We start from the raw sequence: 20,072 nt of genomic DNA on the forward strand, positions 1-20,072 counted from the left end.
AATGACGAGTAAAACTGAGTTTGTGTGCAAAGTACAGTGAAGACCCTAAAAAGTCAATGGAGGGAGAGCCTACTGTTTTTGTGACTTCATAAATAAATATGAAATAACTTTATTGAAAAATGCTTTTGAGAGATTTCAATATTTTTTTTTCATTTTTTTTTACATAACATGCATGAGCGCTGCAGAAAGAGGATATTTTAAGCAATTCTTTTTCTTGTATTGTATTGTATGACTTTGTTTAGAGATTTGTTTCATCAACATCTTTACATCACATCATGAATTACTCTAAATTTCAATTCTCCTGCATAGTCTTGTTGATCCAGTCCATATAGTTAGCAACTTTGGTATAAAATCCATAGTTCCCTGGGCGTCCGCAGCCAACCCCCCAGCTGACAATCCCAGCAGCCCAGAACTGTCTGTTGTCTCTCAGGGCGAAGGGGCCTCCACCGTCACCGGCGCAGGCATCCTTCCCACCTTCAGGAACTCCAGCACAAAACATGTTATCTGACAGACTTTGTGAGCTGATTGAATTACTGCATGTCTCCTGATCCACCACAGGGAGTTGCACGTACCACAGCTTACCCACTGGAGTCCCTTGGCCCATACGGCCAAAGCCTGACACCAGTCTGAAAAAAATTGAAAACAGGAATAAGCAAAAAAGAATCTCCCGTACAGAGGCTCAACAAGATTCACATATTGGCACAACAAGGAAAAGAAGAAGAGCAAATTGCAAGAAGAAATAATCAAGTGGTTGAAAAAAGATAAAGTAAATAAATAAGATTATATGAAATGGATTACAGCATTATAAATGAGAATTATTTGTTGTTTCTTTACCCCATCTCTCCAGTCATGTATGTGGCACCCTCTGCTGGCAAACATATTGGCATAATGGATGAGTTGAATGTGATCGGGTCTTGAAGTTTGATCAAGCCAATGTCATTGTTGAAGTTGGAGCTGTTGTATTCAGGGTGAACATGGATTGAATCAGCATACACAGGAGAGCGCAACAGGGTTTCAATATCAGTATGTCCCATGTAAATCTGCAAATCAACAACACAGAAAAAAAAAATGTCAATTCAAAAACATGGAGGCAATGGGCATGTAGATAACACCAAAAATAGCCCACTTACCTGTACAGTCTTGTTTGAAAGTGGTTTTCCATTATGTTTTAATAGGGCATGAGCTGCAGTCATAATCCAGCGGTCTGCAATCACCATGCCTCCTCCTCTTGGTCCATCTGCACTCAACATCACTTGCCAGGGGATGGTATTGTCTGGAGCCCTACTGCCTCCCATGACCCTCTGATAAGTAGAGATGAGTTTTGTGGGCTGGCCACAGACTGGATGAGACAGACATAAATTAGGTTCACACGGACACATACAGTACGTTCATGTTTTAATTCAAGCATCCTAGATTAAGTTTCACAAAGTGTCAGTACCAGGTATACATGTTAGAGTGACATCATTGTGGTTGGATGTCCACTTTCCGTCTGCTTCACAGGTGAAAGTGACTGAAAACCAGAGGGAAGAAGATAATGGCATTTATTTTCAATTAAGCTACATCAAAAATTTAAATACTATTTAATAATATTTTTCCAATAATACACAATTATCTCACCATTTCTGCCCCCAGTAAGGGTGTAAAATGGTTCATTACAGTGATACTGAACAACAGAATGGTACTGATTCTGATAGCCAGACAGGTAGGTCACCCCTCCATTCAGCAGAGGTTCAGGTTCTCCACAATCAATTACTGCAGAGGAACAAAACAAGAACATGTTAACATTTTACCAGTAAAGGAAAAAACATCAAACCATCATCACAGCCTGCATGCTCCGTCACAAGATACATAGATGTAGTAACAGTAACAAAACAGCATTTCTCTCTTATTTGAAAAAGTCTCATCTTAAGCTAAATGACACGAGACCCTGTTGTTATTGTTATAACATTATGTATAGAGACAGATCTTGGAGCTGCTTGATAATTGAATAACCCCTAGGACAAGATGACAGCAGCCATTGCGAGTTTACTTATTGATTCTTCAAAAGTTTTGATGCTCCCAGTTCCAGCTCAAAGGTTATGTTTATTTATATTAATCATACTGACCAAAATGCCTGGAAATGCACCATGTTAATTAAGTTTTATTGTGGAATTTCTCTTGGAGGTTAAAGGATATGATGCATTGTAGAGAAGACACAAGTGTCCAGAAAAGTCCTACCTATTGTCTCGTAAGTAGCAGAGAAGCCGATGTGCTGTTGGAGCTCTGGAGTGGAGTCACTTGTTTTGAATATGAGAGTCAGTGTGTTTCCTGGAGAAAGGATCGGCTCTTTACCTGGGTGATCAGTTGAATTTTCCTGGCCACAAAACTTCCCCAAGACCTTTCCATCATAGAGAACCTGAAAAGAATAAAAGCAAAACAAACACTGTAAGACCACAGATCATGAAAAAGCACTCCCTGACAAACTGTCAGGGCTTGTTTTACCTTTAGCTAAAATGTTTAGAGGTCTAGTGTGTGGGATTTATTAGCATCTAGCAGTGAGGTTCAGATTATAGCCACCTGAAACTTCTCCTGTGTGCAAAGTGTACAGGACAACTACAGTGACTGACAAAAAAATGCAAAAATGTGAATGGCCGTATCAAGAGCCAGTGTTTGGTTGTTCTGTTCTGGGCTTCTGTATAGCAACATGGCAGACTCCGTGGGAGAGACCTGCTCGGTATGTAAATGGGGGCACCAAACATGAAAAGTCCTCACGACATGAAAAGGTGTCCAAGTCTGACCTGAGACTTAAGCCCTCATCCCACAAGTCCAAACAGCCACTTTGAGTTAAAATAATTGCCACTCTCTACCATCAGATTTACTGTTTATCAATTAGGAGTCACTGTTTCCAGTTCAAGATCTCACTTTCTGTAGGTCATCAACACTGCGATCAAAGTCAGATAATAAATATTAGACTATTAAAATCTGTGCTGTGGACAGTGCGAACACACTGATACATTGTTCTGAAAACTGTGTAATGACATAGCTCTGACCGTCAGAGAATCTTGATTGCAGCCTGAAGAAGCTTTGATATCCAGGTGTGTTAGTGACAGCTGGATCTGGTATCCTGCAGGAACCAAAAGGTCCCATTGCCTCAGCAGGTTGGGAGGGTAAGGCTGGGGATACTGAGGGGACTGGACCTCCCCTTGCATTACAGGTTCAGAGTTGAGCGGCTGCCAACACCCACTCACCCGCAAACACAGAACCCTGGAATTGTGCATAAACAGAGAGCGTAGGCACGAAGGTATGAGTCCAAAGGTTGATACAAACAGTAAAAGAACAAAAAAGTGATAGTCATTTGTCATTATTGCAAGAAAATAGTATTGCTATAGTTTTCGAAATTGAAAATTTGATCACTTAATCAACCTTAAAAAAACTGCTCGTACAGTAGACAGTGCTGTGGTGTAGATCAACACTTATAGTATGTATACTGCTTTTTTTTTTCTCCAAAATAAACATTAACAAAATGAAAAATTCACTAAAACTTACAACATGAAGGTGAAAACATTTGTTATCATAGCTTACCATATAACAGCGTAGGTCCATCTCATGTCTGCAGTTAGTTTATCTCTGTGTGACTGAAGCTTTAGGCGAAATGTCTCATGCTCAGATGAACCATTAATGTGACACAGACTGTGGTTTGAAATATTTTGCAATGGAATTTAACCTCCAGGATTTGTTTGCCTTGGCAAAAATAAATGCAGGCATGAAGTGGAGGACAAGAGGATCAATAATGGCTCATTAACTCTGACTAACAGAACCATCAGAATGAGGAAAAACACAGTTTTTGAGAGGAAGAAATTTGCACTTGATCATTTTATTGTCAACAAGACTGTATAGCTTTTTGTGTCAATGCACGCTAACACTGCACAAAGAGTGTATTTAGTTAAATAGTAAAATTAGCTGTTTTTTTTATTGTAACTTTCAGTTCTCCTGCATAGTCTTGTAAATCCAGTCCAGATAGTTAGCAACTCTGGTATAGACTCCATATGTTCCTTGATTTCGGCAGCCAACCCCCCAGCTGACAATCCCAGCAGCCCAGAACCGTCCATCATCTCTCAGGGCGAAGGGGCCTCCACTGTCACCATGGCAGGAGTCCTTCCCACCTTCTGGGACTCCAGCACAGAACATGTTGTTTGTCAGATCTGGTACATTGTCCATGGTCTCCTTCAGTTTATTTACTGAATTACTGCATGTCTCCTGCTCCACCACAAGGAGGTGCACATACTTCAGATTATTTGTTAAAATCCGTTGATTGTCAGGCTCTGTAATGGTAAAGCCTGACACCAGTCTGAAAGAAAATGTAGAAGAGACAGTGATGTCGTAGAAAAAGGCAAATCAGAGTCTCCAGTTCAGGAGCTGGACAAGATTCACATGTTGGTGCAACAAGAGAGAGAAAGCAAAAAAATTCTTGAGTTCACAAAATAACTTTGAAGAACATAGAATAATATCAAACTGATTACAGCATTATGAAATGAAAACTCAGCAGATTCTTTACCCTATGGTGTCAGTGACGTATGTGGCTCCCTCTGCTGGCAAACATATTGGCATGACCGAAGAGTTGAATGTGATCGGGTCTTGCAGTTTGATCAAGGCAATGTCACTGTTGTAGTCTAAGAAGTCAGGGTTGTTGTATTCAGGGTGAATGTGGATTGAAGCAGCAGACACAGGAGAGCCCAGCAGGGTTTTAGCATTAATAAGTCCCATGTAGATCTGCAAATCAACAGCATAGAAGGAAACACATGTTAATTCAAAAACATGGAGGCAACAAACACACAGATAACAGCTGGGGTGCTTTTCATCATGCAAACGTGTCTCCTCACTTCCCTCACTCACAGCTTCGCTCCTCACAGTGAGGATGTGAGAGAGAGATGCGAGGAAAAGGCGCAAGGACAGAGGAGCCGAAGGTGCCAAATGAGAAATCCTTGGTGCCATAGCGTCAGTCCTAACCAACGTCAGTTACTGTACCACTGGAGGTGCAGCATTTATACATTATGCCACATCCAAAAGTTTCCTCTCTCTATGCTCCTCATCTCTTCCTCAAGGTGCAATTAAAGCCGCCCTCCAGCCAGCCTTACTTCCTGTTTAATGGTTAACGCTCTTTTTCTTAAAAGCAGAATGGGGGTGTGTTTAATAGTTGGACATAATAATAATCCATTACCAAAGCAATGAGATTGCAGTTACAGTATTTTGGAAAACAGCAAAATGACACTGATGAACATACTGTAAATAAATTTGTCTTGCCTATTAGACCACAAATGAGACAACAATTACCACGACACGCTGCCTCTCTCTTTCACTCGCTCTCTTCTTTATCATCGCCTCCTGCTGCAGCTGTCGGTTGTTGTGGTGTACCAATTGACGTGTTGCTAAGGTCTGCTGTTTGAAATGGAGTTATGAGCTGTGCTTGAGGTGCACCACCCACCAGCATCATTCTGTCATTCTGTTGGGATTTTTCAACCTTTTGACTAAAAGTTGTGCACTTCAACACATTCTCACTCCAAACTTGTCACATATTGACGTTTGGTCATGGACTTTTCACGTCCACATCCGACGTGTAAGGTACCCTGGGTGCGTTGGTTGTTGATGTTTGGGACACCGTGTCAAGTTCTGTCTGTTACATGCAGTCTTCTTTCAAAATACACTTCAATTTTAACAGGAAATTCAAGGTTTACATACAGTCTCTTTCAAAATAATCACACTACGTTGGTAAAACACCACAAATTGATGACCAGCTGCTTACAATGATGTGACCTGTGCAAGCTTGGTGAGATGAAGTATAGTCATATATCATACTTTTTTTTTTAACTTTCAGCAGATGATTAAGTTATCTGTCGAAAAATATTTTGCATTATGTGTGATTATTCAACATTGTCAAGAAATGACACAGAAAAATATGAAATATAAAAATGCCAAAATACACTAGACGGGGGCTTTGGGGGACTGGAAGTTCCTCAGTGGTAGCGGAGACGGAAAAGTTTTTGGGTCTCAGGAGGAGAGGAAGAGGAAGCATAAGACAGCATAATCAAAAGCACCCATGTAGTAGCGCTATGGGTGGATCCAGGGATGGGACCACAGGGGCTTTGGCCATATCTGAATTTTGCAAAGCTTTCAATTTATTGGTCCATCTACATCCTATAAATTTTGAATAACTCCTGACATGCAGGGCCAAATTTTGAAAGATGTGCAAACTTCAATATTTAAGCATATTATACTGAATATACAAGTGATATTGCTTATTCAGCTTTGTGTGTTGTGTCCGATAGACTATAATAACAATGGATTTACAGTTCTGGCTTCTCAATGTTCAGTGAAATGAAGCCATCTAGGGAAAGATGGGAGAGCAGTCACCATAGGCACAGGTATTAAAGGCACTGATACTTGTCCTTCCCAATAAAAAGTATTGTTTGCTGGTGGCTGACGTTTGTGTTCACCCTGACAAAGACAACTCTGCCTCTTATTAATTAGCCGTCAGGTAAGTTTTGTGGTTATTTACATAAAAAGTCACCAAAATGCAGGAAATTAACTGGCTCATATTCAGATCTACACCACATATAACACCTGGTCTTGGGTAGACCACTTACCTGTACAATTTCTTTTGATATTGGTTTCCTGTCATGTGTTAGGATATGAGCTGCAGTCATAATCCAGCAGTCTGCAATCACCATGCCTCCTCCTGTTCTTCCATCTATATTCAGTAGCACATGCCAGGGGATTTTGCTGTCTGGACCTTCACTGCTTGCAATGGTCCGCTGATAAGTAGAGATGAGTTTTGTTGGCTGGCCACAGACTGGATGAGGCAGACATAAATTAGGTTCATATATATATCATGTTTATGATAAAGTGACTCTGATTAGATATGACAGGGTTTCAGTACCAGATATACATGTTGGAGTAACATTGCTGTGGTTAGATCTCCACTTTCCATCTGCTTCACAGGTGAACGTGACTGAAAACCAGAGGTGACATTATGGCACCTTTTTTTTTTTTTTAGGTAAGCCATATCAGATATAGAAATTTCATCAATTGATATTTTTTAATGATATACAAATATCTCACCATTTCTGCCCCCAGGGAGAGTGTAAAATGGTTCATTGCAGTGATACTGAACAACAGAATGGTACTGATTCTGAGAGCCAGACAGGTAGGTCACCCCTCCATTCAGCAGAGGTTCAGGTTCTCCACAATCAATTACTGCAGATGAACAAAACAAGGACATGTCCATATTTTGCCAGTTAAAGAACAAAACATCACACCATCATCAGTTTGTATCCTTGGTCCCAAGTCACATAGATGTAGTTACATTAACAAAACACGTGTCTCTCTCTGTTCACCCCTCACCATGTGTGCTGTAGTCCAGGCTCCAGCCACGACTCAGGCCTTCAGCATCAGTGTGGTAGTCCAGTCTGACAGTGTTAGAGTTTGTAGCTATCAGACCTGGACTCTTTCCACCACACAGCTTCATGGGCTCTCTGCCTGGGGTGCTCACCTACGAGGAGAGCAGTAGTAGAAAGTTAACTGATGTAAACCGAGGCAGTGTCGCCTTTTTTATTGCCGTTGTTTCAAGGAAACCATTTGCCAATACCTGCAGCCAGTGATGAAGACACCTGGGACCTTGCTCAGTGTCCACGCTATCTATGTGGAAGTTGTCAGTGAAGTTGAGAGTGATAGTCAAGCTGGGCTCCACAGAGATGATGTACTTGCAGGACAGAAGAGGAGGTGAGGGGTGAGGGTATGCTGGACTGGCCAGGTGTCCTTCACACTTGTCGTATATACAACCACCACAGGATGCTGAACAATGGGCAACACCAAGTATTATAGTAGCAAGAAAATATAAATCAGTAATTCTGCTCAAAATGAAGATTATCTTTTACACAGGCTCAGCAGCATTAATGCCACAGCATGACGAACAATAAGGTGCAGGCATGCATTCACTGTATGGGATACTCACACAGACATGTATGCTGGTCTAAATGTAGTTTGTAACCAGTGTAGCAGGAGCAGTGGTAAGACCCAGGGGTGTTGACGCAGATCTGAGTGCAGAGTGGACCTGATCCATCTCCAGGGTCTGATTGTGAACATTCATCTATGTCTGATAATGAGAAGGTCATTAAAGGGAAAACCTAACATAAGGTCATTTCTTTCATTTTTTATTGTTGTTCGGTTTTGTTTTATATTTCCATTTGATGGAATGGTGCAGGCATTAACAAACAAAGAGTTGCAGGTTTGAATATTTCAATCATAATAAAGAACATGGAATAGATACATTCATTTTTCTCTAACCACTTATCCCGTTAGGGGCTGCAGGGGGGCTGGAGCCTATCCCAGCTGACATTGGGCGAGAGGCAGGGTACACCCTGGACAGGTCGCCAGAGTATCACACACAGTACAGCTGACACATACAGTAGAGACAGACAACCATTCACACTCATATTCAAACCTACGGGCAATTTAGAGTCACCAGTTAACCTGCATGTCTTTGGACTGTGGGAGGAAGCCGGAGAACCCGGAGAAAACCCACGCTGACACGGGGAAAACATGCAAACTCCGAAGAGAAGGGCTGGTTTGAACCCCCCTCCCCTGGGTTCGAACCAGGATCCCTCTTGCTGTGAGTGATAGAAGTGACCAGAATAGTCCTACCTATTGCCTTGTAGGTAGCTGAGAAGCCGATGTGCTGTTGGAGCTCCGGAGTGGAGTCATTTGTTTGAAATATGAGAGTCAGTGTGTTGCCTGGAGAAAGGATCGGCTCTTTGCCTGGGTGATCAGCTGAATTTTCCTGGCCACAAAACTTCCCTAAGACCTTTTGCTCATGTAGAACCTGAAAAGTATGAGACCATAAATCAGTACATGTGTAATGTGACAGTAGCACAAGTGGAGAAGAATCATAAAGTAAGTGAGGTGACTCAGTAATCCGCATTACACTTCAATATTCACCTAAAGTTACCCGACAGCCACCCAGATGCTTGTGATACCAGACAAAATAAGGCCATAGCAGCAAAAGTTCTCAGCACTGAATTGAGAAATGGTGTGTTTCATTGCTAAAGAATTTAAGTTGTCATTTATGAAGTAAAGAATCACCACCTTACAGTATGTTGGTGGAAGGTTTTGTGTGTCCCTGTGACCATGGCGGCTATGTTGTTGGGATCAGTAGCTTCTGGTAGGTACTCCCAAAGCAAATTGTTGACAGGGGAGGGGCCAGAGCGATTCACAGATCCCAGATTTAAAAACACACTTGCGGCCACCCGTAAATCCTAGTGTTCCAATAGCCTCAAACAAATACCCATGTGTGGTGCAACTTAGTGCAAGACAGAATACACAATAAGCATACTGGCCAGATCCCAAAGCCACTATCAAATGCCTCACACAGGGAGGAGAATGTCTGGTTCAGGGACCTCAAGATTACCACTCTGCTCTTTGCAGATTATGTGGTTCTGTTGGTTTTATTGGACAGTGACCTCCAATACGCACTGAAGCAGTATGAAGCAGTCAGGAAAAGAGTCAGCACCTCCAAGATTAAGGCCATGGTTCTCTCCAAAAAAAGGTGGATTGCTGCCTTGGGGTTGGGAGTGAGTTGCTGCCCCAGGGGAAGAAGTTTAAGTATCTCAGGGTTTTGATTATGGCTAAGGGCAAAATGGAGCATGAGATACGTGGATTGGTGCAGCAGGAAAGAAACACTTTCGATTTACCAGTCAATCTCAAACCTAAAAGAATGAGATTGCTGTTTTCCTCCACAGGGTGACTGGTTTCACCCTTAGAGACAGGGCAAGGAGCTCATACAAGTGGAGGGAGTTCGGAGTGAAGCTGCTGTTCCTTCATGTTGAAAGAAGCCATGTTGAGGTGGTTCAGGCATCTGACCAGGATGACTCCTGGACTTAGAATAGACGAATGGTCTGTGTTTCACACCTGGGAAAGTTTTGTGATACATCTTTGCTATTTAAGTTACATAAGTTGCTTAAACAGTCAATTGTTTTTCTATTTGTGTTTCAAAATACATAAAAATCTGCATGTTCACAGCCTACAGCTATGTCAGCACATATGCTTATACTATCAATCAAGATGACCAGACTGATGCACGACAAGAAGCACCCTGTGATGATTTGTAGTTTGTAAAAGAAAAAAAGTTCTGGAGTTCCTGCTTCCATTTCAATACCTCAATATGTGCAGGTCATCAGCAGTGATCTATTGCTTGGGATATTGTATAATGTTAGATTTCAATATGACTCTGACCGTCAGAGAGTCTTGATTGCAGCCTGAAGAAGCTTTAATATCCAGGTGTGTTAGTGACAGCTGGATCTGGTAGCCCTCAGGTACCCAGATGTCCCATTGCGTCAGCAGGTTGGGTGGGTAAGGCCGGGGATACTGAGGAGACTGGAGTTCCCCTTGCATTACAGATTCAGAGTTGGGCGGCTGCCAGCACTCAGACACTGACAAACACAGACACCTGGAATTGTGCATAAACAGAGAGAGATGGCACGAAGGCGCTAGTCCAAGGTTGATGCAGACAAAAAGAACAAACACAGTTAACAACATTTTTTAACATTTGAAACTAAATACTGTTGCTTTAGTTTTCTTTATGGTACTTTAGTAGTAGTGCTTAAAAACTGCTCATAGACAGTGCTGTAGTGTAGTTACACACTTATGGTATGAAAAAATAAAAAACAAAATAAAAAATGCAACATGAACATGAAGACATCTGTTAGCATAGCTTACCATATAACACAGTAGGTCCATCCCATGTCTACGTTTATCCCTTTGTGACTGCAGTTTTAGGCAAAATGTCTTGTGCTCAAATGAACCATTAATGTTACACAGGCTGTGGTTTAAAGTATTTTGCAATGGAATTTAACCTCCAGGATTTGTTTGTCTTGGCAAAAATAAATGCTGGTTTGAACTGTAGAAGAACCAGTCCAATAATGGCTTATGATCCTTAATTAATCAAACTAGAAGAATTACGAATAAAGACCCACAAAAGTAAATGGAGGGAGAGCCTTCTGTATTTGTGAGTTCCTAAAGAAATATTAAGTAACTTTATTGAAAAACAATGCTTTTGGGAGATTTAAAATTTCAGGAAGTTTAGAAATGGCTCTTATCAAGATAAGTACAAATTTGCATTTAAACATTTTATGAGCAACTAGAAGAATATCTTAATTCATAGCTTTTATTATTATCATTATTATTATCTCATAGGGCACTCACCATACATATCAACACTGAAGAAAGAGTATATTTAGAGCAAAATTGATTTTATTATCATTTTATTGTAGATTGTTTAAAATTACTCTAAATTTCATTTCTCCTGCATAGTCTTGTTGATCCAGTCCATATAGTTTGCAGCTTTGGTGTAGAATCTGTATCTGCCCTGCTGTCCACAGTCAACCCCCCAGCTGACAATCCCAGCAGCCCAGAACTGTCCGTCGTCTCTCAGGGCGAAGGGGCCTCCACCGTCACCTAGACAGGTGTCCTTCCCACCTTCAGGGACTCCAGCACAAAACATGTTATTTGTCAGTCTTGGTACATTTTCCCTTGTCTTCCTGATCTTACTGAGTGAATTACTGCATGTCTTCTGATCCACCACAGGGAGGTAAACATACTTTAGCCTATTTGTCAGGCGTGGGGGGTAGATTTTCGTAATGCCAAAGCCTGACACCAGTCTGAAAATAAAGAAAAAAGTAGACGAGGCAGTAATGGTGAACTCAGCAATTCAGAGTCTGCAAGATTCACATGTTGGCACAACAAGGGGAAAAGGGCTAAAAGAAGAGTAAAAGGCAACATGAGATGATGAAGTTTAGAGAATGGCTTTGAAGTAAATCAATGTGAATTCTCAGTTGTTTCTTTACCCCATTTCTCCAGTCATGTATGTGGCACCCTCTGCTGGCAAACATATTGGCATAATGGATGAGTTGAATGTGAGCGGGTCTTGAAGTTTGATCAAGGCAATGTCATTGTTGTAGTCTGAGCTGCTGAGGTTGTATTCAGGGTGAATGTGGACTGAAGCAACAAACACACGAAAGCCCAACATAGTTTTCACGTCGGAATACCCCATGTAAATCTGCGAACAACAGTACAGAAGGAAATAAAAGTCAGTGGAGGCAATGGGCATGCAGATAACACCACAGTAAACCACTTACCTGTACAGTCTCGCGTGATACTGGTTTTCCATCATGTGTTAGGTCATGAGCTGCAGTCATAATCCAGCGGTCTGCAATCACCATGCCTCCTCCTCTTTTTGCATTTATAGTCAATAGCACTTGCCAGGGGATGCTATCGTGTGGGGCTTCCCTGCCTCCAATAATCCTTTGATAGGCAGTGATGAGTTTTGTGGGCTGGCCACAGACTGGATAGGACAGACATAAATAAGGTTCAAGCAGACTTCATGTTTGAATAAAAGTGACTTTGATTAAATACCACAGGGTTCAATACCAGGTATACAGGTTAGAATGACATCGTTGTGGTTGGATCTCCACTTTCTGTCTGCTTCACAGGTGAAAGTAACTGAAAACCAGAGAGAACAAGATAGTGAAAATTATTTTTAGTCAAACCATACCAGATATTTGAATTTTCAATAGTGATATTTTTCTAGTAATATACAAATATCTCACCACTTACGCCCCCAGTAAGAGTGTAAAATGGTTCATTACAGTGATACTGAAAAACAGACTGGTACTGATTCTGATAGCCAGACAGGTAGGTCACCCCTCCATTAAGCAGAGGTTCAGGTTCTCCACAATCAATTACTGCAGAGGAACAAAACAAGGACATATTAATATGTTGCCAGTTAAAGAACAAGCATCAAACCATCATCTGCTTGTGTGCTTGGTCACAAGTCACACTGATGTAGTTACATTAACAAAACACGTTGTCTCTCTCTGTTTGCTGCTCACCATGTGTGCTGTAGTCCAGGCTCCAGCCACGACTCAGGCCCTCAACATCAGTGTGGTAGTCCAGTATGACCGTGTTGGAATATGTAGCTATCAGACCTGGACTCTTTCCACCACACAGCTTCATGGGCTCTCTGCCTGGAATGGTCACCTACGAGGGGAGGAGTTGCAGAAAAGGTTTAAACTGAGCCGTAACAGAGTAGTCATTTGCTGTAAGGAGAATCTTTGCCAATACCTGCAACCAGTGACGTAGACATCTGGGACCTTGCTCAGTGTCCATGTTATCTATGTGGAAGTTGTCGCTAAAGTTGAGAGTGATATTAAACCGGGGCTCCACCGTGATAATGTACTTGCAGGACAAGAAAGGAGGTGAGGGATGAGGGTATCTTGGACTGACCAGATGTCCCTCATGCTTGTCTGATATATGACCACCACAGGAAACTGGACAAAAGGCAAAGGTAAGTATTATTGTAGCAAGAAGAAGAGATTTAGTCAGCATTAATGCCACACTATAACTACTAACTGTGGATTGGATTCACGCTGAGATGCTAAAGACTCTCGACAGTGTTGGGTTGTCTTGGTTGACATATGGAAGTCGGGGACAGTACCTGCAGAATGGCAAGCCAGGGTGGTGATTTTCATTCTTAGAAAGGGGTGGCAGAGGGTGTGCTCCAATTACCAGGGTATCACACGGCTCAGCCTCTCTGGAAAAGTTTACTCCAGGGTTTTGTAAAGATGGCCAGATCTAGGAGGAGCAATGCAAATTCTTTCATGATCATGTAACAGCGGGCAAGGTCCGCACCCTTGCAGGGTTTTTGGGGGGTTAATGGGAGTTTGCCCATTCAGTTTACATCTGTTTTGTGGACTTGGGGATGGCTTACTACCATGGTCCTTTCCTGTGGGGGTACTGTGGAAGTATTGGGTACCAGGGCAGTTGCTCTCTGCCATCTGGTACTTATATAACCTAAGTGAGAGCTGTGTATGCATTCTCGGCAAGAAGTCAAACTAATTTTCATTGAGTGTTGGGCTCCACCAGGATTGCCCCTTGTCAAAGATTTTGTTTGGAATTTTTATCAACAGGATGTCAAGGTGCAGATGGGGAGGAGAGTATCCTATTTGGGGACCTCAGAATTGCCTCTTTGCTCGTTGTTGCTTGTTTATGATGCAGTTCTGTGGCTTCATCAGACCGTGAACTTAAACATGTACTGGAGCAGTTAGCAGTCAAGTGTGATGCAGCAGAGCTCAGAGACAGCACCTCCATGTCTGAGGCCATAGCTCTCTGCCAAAAAGCCTTTTACCAGTTGGGAGTGAGTTGCTGTCCCAGTGAAGGACTTCAAATATCACAGGGTCTTGTTCAGTGGTGAGGGTTGAATAGAGATTGACAGGTGCACTGGTGTGGTGTACCAGTGTGTGGTGAAGACGAAGCTCAGCTTGAATGCAAAGATCTCCCATTATGTTTCAACCCTCACCTTTGGCCATAAGCTTTGTGTGGTGAGTGGCAAAAATGAGTGTCCTCCTCAGGGTGGCTGGGCTCATCCCTAGAGAAAGGGTAAGAAGCTCAGACCTCCAGAGGGAGCTTAGAGTATAGCAGGTGCCCCTTCGCATTGAAATGAGCCAGTTGAGGTGGTTCAGGATGCTTCATAGACTCCTTTCATTTTTAACATTATTTTATTGGGCATTTTCACCTTTATTGATAGGACAGCTGTAGATAGAGAGGAAAGGGAGAGGAAAAGGTGGGGGTGACATGTTGCAAAGGGCTAAGGGTTGGAGTTGAACCTGGGCCGCTACAAAGCACTCAGCTTATGTGGGGTGCACATTCTACCTGGTGAGCTAGAGGTCATTGCTGACTCCTTACTTTGAGGTTTTACTGGCAAGTCCAAATGGTTAGAGACCCTGAGGTAGACCCAGAACACGCTGAAGAAATTATATACCTTATTTGGCTTGGGAATACCTCAGGATTCCCATGGGGAGCTGGAAAACATTGCTGGGGAGAGGGACATCTGAAGCACCTTGCTTAGCCTGCTGTCGCTGTGATCCAGGCCCGGATCAGTGGCAGAAAATGGATGGATGGATGTAATCACTGAGCTTCACATTATGACACACATGTAAAGTATATACAGTAGCGTATACAATGAGGCATGCACTTACTGTATACAGTACTTACTCAAACATGTGCGTTGGTCTGAATGAAGTTTGTATCCATGGTGGCAGGAGCAGCGGTAAGAACCGAGGGTGTTGACGCAGATCTGAGAGCAGAGTGGACCTGATCCATCTCCAGGATCGGATTGTGAGCACTCATCTATGTCTGATATTGAGAAGGTCATTAAAGAAGAACCTAACCTAAAGTTGAATTAATATGCATTTATATTAGTTTAAATACAGTACAGGCCAAAAGTTTGGACACACCTTCTCATTCAATGCGTTTTCTTTATTTTCATGACTATTTACATTGTAGATTCTCACTGAAGGCATCAAAACTAAGAATGAACACATGTGGAGTTATGTACTTAACAAAAAAAGGTGAAATAACTGAAAACATGTTTTATATTCTAGTTTCTTCAAAATAGCCACCCTTTGCTCTGATTACTGCTTTGCACACTCTTGGCATTCTCTCCATGAGCTTCAAGAGGTAGTCACCTGAAATGGTTTCCACTTCACAGGTGTGCCTTATCAGGGTTAATTAGTGGAATTTCTTGCTTTATCAATGGGGTTGGGACCATCAGTTGTGTTGTGCAGAAGTCAGGTTAATACACAGCCGACAGCCCTATTGGACAACTGTTAAAATTCATATTATGGCAAGAACCAATCAGCTAACTAAAGAAAAACCAGTGGCCATCATTACTTTAAGAAATGAAGGTCAGTCAGTCCGGAAAATTGCAAAAACTTTAAATGTGTCCCCAAGTGGAGTCGCAAAAACCATCAAGCGCTACAACCAAACTGGCACACATGAGGACCGACCCAGGAAAGGAAGACCAAGAGTCACCTCTGCTTCTGAGGATAAGTTCATCCGAGTCACCAGCCTCAGAAATCGCAAGTTAACAGCAGCTCAGATCAGAGACCAGATGAATGCCACACAGAGTTCTAGCAGCAGACCCATCTCTAGAACAACTGTTAAGAGGAGACTGCGCCAATCAGGCCTTCATGGTCAAATAGCTGCTAGGAAACCACTGCTAAGGAGAGGCAACAAGCAGAAGAGATTTGTTTGGGCCAAGAAACACAAGGAATGGACATTAGACCAGTGGAAATCTGTACTTTGGTCTGATGAGTCCAAATTTGAGATCTTTGGTTCCAACCGCCGTGTCTTTGTGAGACGCAGAAAAGGTGAACGGATGGATTCCACATGCCTGGTTCCCACTGTGAAGCATGGAGGAGGAGGTGTGATGGTGTGGGGGTGTTTTGCTGGTGACACTGTTGGGGATTTATTCAAAATTGAAGGCACACTGAACCAGCATGGCTACCACAGCATCCTGCAGCGACATGCCATCCCATCCGGTTTGCGTTTAGTTGGACGATCATTTATTTTTCAACAGGACAATGACCCCAAACACACCTCCAGGCTGTGTAAGGGCTATTTGACCAAGAAGGAGAGTGATGGAGTGCTGCGGCAGATGACCTGGCCTCCACAGTCACCGGACCTGAACCCAATCCAGATGGTTTGGGGTGAGCTGGACCGCAGAGTGAAGGCAAAGGGGCCAACAAGTGCTAAACACCTCTGGGAACTCCTTCAAGACTGTTGGAAAACCATTTCAGGTGATTACCTCTTGAAGCTCATGGAGAGAATGCCAAGAGTGTGCAAAGCAGTAATCAGAGCAAAGGGTGGCTATTTTGAAGAAACTAGAATATAAAACATGTTTTCAGTTATTTCACCTTTTTTTGTTAAGTACATAACTCCACATGTGTTCATTCATAGTTTTGATGCCTTCAGTGAGAATCTACAATGTAAATAGTCATGAAAATAAAGAAAACGCATTGAATGAGAAGGTGTGTCCAAACTTTTGGCCTGTACTGTATGTCAAATCTTAAGTAGGGAAGATGGAAGTGACCAGAAAAGTCCTACCTATTGCCTTGGAGTTAGCAGAGAAGCCAATATGCTGTTGGAGCTCTGGAGTGGAGTTACTTGTTTGGAATATGAGAGTCAGTCTGTTGCCTGGAAAGCGCATCGCCTCTTTACCTGGGTGATCAGCTGAATTTTCCTGGCCACAAAACTTCCATAAGACCTTTCCATTATGGAGAACCTGAATGTGTAAAGAGTAAAATGGACATTGTGAGACCACAGATCACGATTAGGACTTCCGCAACCAGCGCAGTTCCATTTAAGGTCAGTTAAGGCTAGATTATTTGCTGAAGTGACAGTAACACTGAATGCTAATCTATTGTAGGGCATTTAGCTAACATGTTGTACTACAGTACCACAAGTGGAGGAAAATCAAAAAGTCAAGGAAGTTACTTCCCCTCCCCTATACAACAATATTTACCTAGAGTTTGCTAACACTGGCTACCATTAGCCACCATATGCTAGTGGTCATCCCAGACCAATTGAGGGCCTGTGCCCAAAAAGCATTTTCCTTTTTCTATTTTTCTTTGGCAGTAGCAGGGCACTGGGGAACACTTCATCCAAGCGCTTCCTTAAAGAAATGCTCCCAGAGGGGCTACGTGTGGGTTTTGTTTCTGTGGCAATAGTATCTTGACATTAACATTAGCTAGGTCACTAATATTATGCTACATTAACAGAGGGTTGACAACAAGCTAACAATTTGTAGCTACAGTGACAAAAGCACTCACCAGCAACATTCAGTGCCCAGCCAGTCAACTGTCACAAATTGACTGTTTTGTCTTTGTCATGATGATTCTGACAGTCATATCACATAGCTAGAAAGTCGCAAAGAGCAGCGGTGACGACACCAGCGCCTTTCTGAAAAGTTCAGAGATTTTCAACTAGAAGTGCTTGGAGTGGCTGCACAAAAAAGCCAGAGCAAAAGTAGTTGGGTGGAAGGCCCTAGGCCATGATACGTTTTATTGCTTAAGATTTAAACTCCTCGTTTGTCAAAGGAAGAATCTGTCATTTCTTCTTTCAAATGTTATATAGTCTTGCTCTACGCAGAATTGAATTTCAGTGTTTGTGCATGAGGACAAGATGTTAATATAGTTTAACAGCCCATTTGAGGCACCAGACATCAAGTCTGAGTCAAGTCCTCACTGCATAAAAAGTCCAATTCTGACCTGAGACTCAAATTCTCAACAAGTCCAAACGGCAACTTTGAGTTGGCCCTTCCCCACCATCAAGTTTACTGTACATCAGTCAGGATGACCAGACAGATACACAATAAGAATTGGCCTGCAATGATTTGTAGTTCATAAAAAAGGCATGCATGGAGTTCCTGTTTCCATTTCAAGACTGTAAGTTGTGCAGGTCATTAACACTCAAGTTAAAGTGAACAGAGAAGGTTTCAATATCACTGACCGTCAGTGAATCTTGAATGCAGCCTGGAGAAGCTTTAATATCCAGATGTGTTATGGAAAGCTGGATCTGGTATCCCTCTGGAACACTGAGGTTCCATTTCTTCAGCAGGTTGGGAGGGTAAGGCTGAGGATACTGAGGGGACTGGAGTTCCCCATGTATTACAGACAGACACAAACACAGAAACCTGGAATTGTGCATCAATAGAAAGAGTTGAACTAAACTGTAAGTCCAAAGTTAATGCAAACAGAAAAAGAACAAACAAAGTGACACAGTATATTTAAACTTTTGCAACCAAAAAGTAACCTATTGCTGCAGTTTTTTCTAGTGTACTTTGATAAATGTATCACATATAATCAACCTTAAAAACCTGCTTATAGACAGTGCTGTGGTGTAGTGCCAAACTTATAGTATGTCCAACTATCTATTGTGATTATGCCACCCCATTGTATGACTTTACATAGCATGCTGGTGTTAATGGAAAAGAGATGAGACCGTTGTGACGTGTAACACAACAGCATCAGGCAGTGCTGTCTGAACAGTAGCAATGGTATAACACAACACTAACAATCATTTACAGTCCCTGTTATGTAGTAAACGGCTAAGTTAACCTGCATGTCTCTAGGCTGTGGGAAGAAGCCAGAGAACTGCAGAGTAAACCCACCCCAATACATAAGGAACATGCAAACTCCACACAGTAGGGCCCCAGCCATCCTGTAGTCTCTCCTTCCATTCACTAGCCACCTCTTATATTATGTTTATACTGCATTTTTTCAAGAGAGAAATCCATGACAAAGAAAAAAACACTAAAACATACACTAAAACATAAAGGTGAGAAGATTTCACTAAGCTTACCATATAACACAGTAGGTCCATGCCATGTCTACAATTAGTGAATCTCTGTGTGACTTAAGTTTTAAGCAAAATGTCTCATGCTCAGACGAACCATTAATGTGACACAGGCTGTGGTTTCCAGTACTTTGCAATGGAATTTAACCTTCAGGATTTGTTTGTTTTGGCAAAATAAATACAGGTATGAAGTGGTGAAAAACAGGGCTCAGTAACTCTGACTAACGCAACCAGAAGAATGAGGTATAAAACTGTTTTTTGTACAGTACAAGGTTCCAGGGTATAAGCACAGTGCACAGTACAGTAAAGACCAAAAAGAATCTCTTTTGTGAGTTCATGAAAAGACATGAAGTAACTAGTACTCACAGTATAAAGACATAGTTCACGTTAATTAACAATGATAGGGAGTGATTAAAAAGAATCTGATTGCCCACTTAAACAGAGGTCTTCAAGAATACATAACAGGAAACACTATGGAAACAAAACAGAAATGGGAATTAGAAATGAATATTAAAAATACAAATGTGTTGGAGAAGACATGCAGAGAGGGTCACAAGCTAACAAGTCGCCCTACCTGGAGGAAGTTTGAATGAAAGACTAGAATGAGATTATTTAAGACTGCTCTCATGTTGGCAAGATACAGCAACACCTCTGAATTATGCTGGAGACAATGTGGACAAATTGCAACCATGGGATTGTCCCAAATTGAATAAACATTAAGGTGGAGATTAAGCAAATCATAGGGGAAGACCTGCCTCTAGAGCCAGTGAGACACTCCAGATGATATAGACACTAAAAACCAGACATATCTTGGTGTCTGGGTGTTGCTGTAGATTGCAAAAAAATGATCA

At 42.0% G+C, this 20,072-nt stretch overlaps 1 pseudogene across 1 annotated transcript; it reads right to left on the reverse strand.

Moving 5' to 3' along the window:
• Nucleotides 1-75: 75 nt before the first annotated feature.
• LOC117266084 (uncharacterized) lies at nt 76-19,372 on the reverse strand (annotated as a pseudogene). Its single transcript, XR_013492114.1, has 27 exons — nt 19,228-19,372; nt 18,376-18,559; nt 16,972-17,149; nt 15,079-15,219; nt 13,150-13,355; nt 12,636-13,065; nt 12,457-12,528; nt 12,165-12,370; nt 11,874-12,085; nt 11,325-11,687; nt 10,264-10,477; nt 8,677-8,854; nt 7,988-8,128; nt 7,622-7,827; nt 7,096-7,525; nt 6,914-6,985; nt 6,621-6,826; nt 4,535-4,749; nt 3,964-4,327; nt 3,562-3,692; nt 3,030-3,243; nt 2,218-2,395; nt 1,618-1,752; nt 1,439-1,510; nt 1,131-1,339; nt 835-1,040; nt 76-626 (listed from the first exon to the last, which is right to left on the reverse strand). The product of XR_013492114.1 is annotated as an uncharacterized LOC117266084 (transcript).
• Between the last annotated feature and the right edge of the window lie 700 nt (nt 19,373-20,072).

This window comes from Epinephelus lanceolatus, chromosome 10 (assembly GCF_041903045.1).
Source record: "Epinephelus lanceolatus isolate andai-2023 chromosome 10, ASM4190304v1, whole genome shotgun sequence".
In the NCBI taxonomy this organism is placed as follows: Eukaryota; Metazoa; Chordata; class Actinopteri; order Perciformes; family Serranidae; genus Epinephelus; species Epinephelus lanceolatus.